Source organism: Macadamia integrifolia, chromosome 5 (genome assembly GCF_013358625.1).
Source record: "Macadamia integrifolia cultivar HAES 741 chromosome 5, SCU_Mint_v3, whole genome shotgun sequence".
Classification (NCBI taxonomy): domain Eukaryota; kingdom Viridiplantae; phylum Streptophyta; class Magnoliopsida; order Proteales; family Proteaceae; genus Macadamia; species Macadamia integrifolia.
This window is the reverse complement of record NC_056561.1, coordinates 17041188-17043592: the sequence shown is the minus strand read 5'-3', so window position 1 is coordinate 17043592 and position 2405 is coordinate 17041188. Positions and strand designations below refer to the sequence as shown.

Below are 2405 nucleotides of genomic sequence, written 5' to 3'. Positions count from 1 at the left end.
ATTAAAAAAAAAAAAAAAAAAAAACAAATTTTAGAAGATAAGAAGTGCATTATAGGATTAAGGAGTGAAGATGAATACCTTAAATTAAACCATTGGATAGGAAAAAAAAAAGCTAAAGAACTAGATAAGAAACCTTACAATAGCTTACTTGGAGCCAAAGAAATAATAGAGAAAGGGAGCTCTTGGAGCTCTCTTAGAGCAGATTGTGGGCTTTGGGAGAGAAGACCAAAGAGGAGATACAACTCACTGATTTTGTTACCTAATAAAGGGGAGAGAAGAGGGAAGATTTTATTTACTAATAAATAAGATGAGAGACGTAATAAATACTTGGGGGGGGGGAGATTCTATTTCCTAATGAAATAGAGAGAAGAGGGAAGATTTTCTTTACTAATAAATAGGATAAGAGAAAGATTGGAAACGTGTATGTGAGAGAGAGAGAGAGAGAGAGAGATAAATAACGGATGTTGGGTAGAGATAGGAACGTGTGTGAGAGAGAGAAAAAAATATTTCTGGTTTTACTTTCTGATGGGTAGAGATAGGAACATGTGTGAGAGAGAGAAAAAAAAGATTTCTGATTTTGCTTTCTAATAAAGGGGAGAGAAGAGGGAAGATTTTATTTACTAATAAATAAAATAAGAAACATATCAAAAAATTAATAAATACATGGGGGGAGAGAGATTCTATTTCCTAATGAAGGAGAGTGAAGCGTTTCTTTGCTAATAAATAGGATAAGAAAAAGATTGAGTGCAAATATTCTGATCTATTATTGTAAGAGACAAAAAATTGAAAAATCCTGAGATATTGTAGTTGATTTTTTTGTCTTCTTTGTGTATATATAAGCAAGAATTTCATGCAGTAAAAACCTTTAAAGTCGATGAAAAATCATTGAAAAATACCGTTTTTATGCAATAAATCTCTCCATAAGTTTGTGCCTATTTTTTTTTATCCCTTTAATATGTAATAATTATAATTAATGATACGAAATTCTCCTCCATGTTTAGACAGTGAGTGAGAGAAAGAGAATTATAGAGAGAAAATATCATTTTCCTCCACGTTTGGATTTTGTAGTAAGGGATAGAATGAGAGATTTTAAGAGCGGTTTTTTTTTATGGCATATCTCTCTCTATATTTACCTTTTTAATATTTTCATAATTATTTATAATTTTCTCTATGGAGAATCTCCCTCCATTGTACTCCACGTTTTTTTTTCAAAGAGGATGAGAGAGAGAGAGAGAGAGAGATTTAAGGAGGAATATTATATGCCTTTTTTTTAATCCTTTCTAGTATTTAATTAATTAATAATTATAATTAATTATTACTCTCTCCTTTCTCTTACAAGTTTAGAGAGAGAGAGAAATAGAGAATTATGGAGAGTTTATTATTATTATTTTATTTTTTTTGGTATATCTCTCTCCATAATTGTTCATTCCATCCCCATTCTTCATAGTTCTCTCTATTTCTCTCTCCACTCTCCCCCTTTCTCCTCCACGTTTAGAGAGAGAGTAAGAATTATATAGTTTATTATTATTATTTGTTTTATCTTCCATTTTGAGGGGTGAGAGGATGAGTGGGTTTAGGGTTTATAATTATATGCCTTTTTAATATTTAATATTAATTATAATTATATATCTTTTTAATACTCCACTCTCCCCCTTTCTCCTCCACGTTTAGAAAGGGAGAGAGTGAGAATTATAGAGTTTATTATTATTATTTGATTTATCTTCTATTTGTAGGGGTGAGAGGATGAGTGGGTTTAGGATTTATAATTATATGTCTTTTTAATACTTAATAATTATAATTATATGCCTTTTTAATACTCCACTCTCCCCCTTTCTCCTCTACGTTTAGAGAGAGAGAGAGAGAGAGAGAGAGAAAGAAAGAGAATTATAGAGAATTTATTATGATATTTGTTTCATATTCCATTTTGAGAGGTTTTTGGTCATTTGGGGATTTTTTTCGATGTTTTTTGGTCATTTAAGAATTTTTTTTTTGTAGATGTAAATGGTTTTTTTCTCATTTTGAAAAAGTATACCAAAGACGGAGTACGTACTATAGTATGATAGTATGATATTTGTTTCATATTCTATTTTGAGGGGTTTTTGGTCATTTGGGGATTTTTTCCTATGTTTTGTGGTCATTTAAGAATTTTTTTTGATAGATGTAAATAGTTTTTTTCGTCATTTTGAAAAAGTATACCAAAGACAATGAGTACGTACTTTTATATAGTAATATGATATATATATATATATATAGAGAGAGAGAGAGAGAGAGAGAGAGAGAGAGAGAGAGAGAGAGGTCAGACGTTTCACTTACTGAATTTCTGAGTGGTATACGGTAGACCTAAACTCACAATGTTATTGAAAAAGATTTATTTAGTAAATAGAAAACATAGGTTTGCACCAAAA

General features: G+C 30.1%; 1 long non-coding RNA gene across 2 annotated transcripts in view; it reads right to left on the bottom strand.

The window, feature by feature from the left end:
• The window catches only part of LOC122080357, a 703-nt gene extending 425 nt beyond the window's left edge, over positions 1–278 (bottom strand). The window contains exon 1 of one of the 2 annotated variants that reach the window (XR_006140684.1): positions 149–278. This is a non-coding gene — a long non-coding RNA (uncharacterized LOC122080357). Of the gene's footprint in view, positions 1–78 lie in introns of both variants that reach the window. The other variant, XR_006140683.1, reaches the window with a different exon arrangement.
• Positions 279–2405: the final 2127 nt, after the last annotated feature.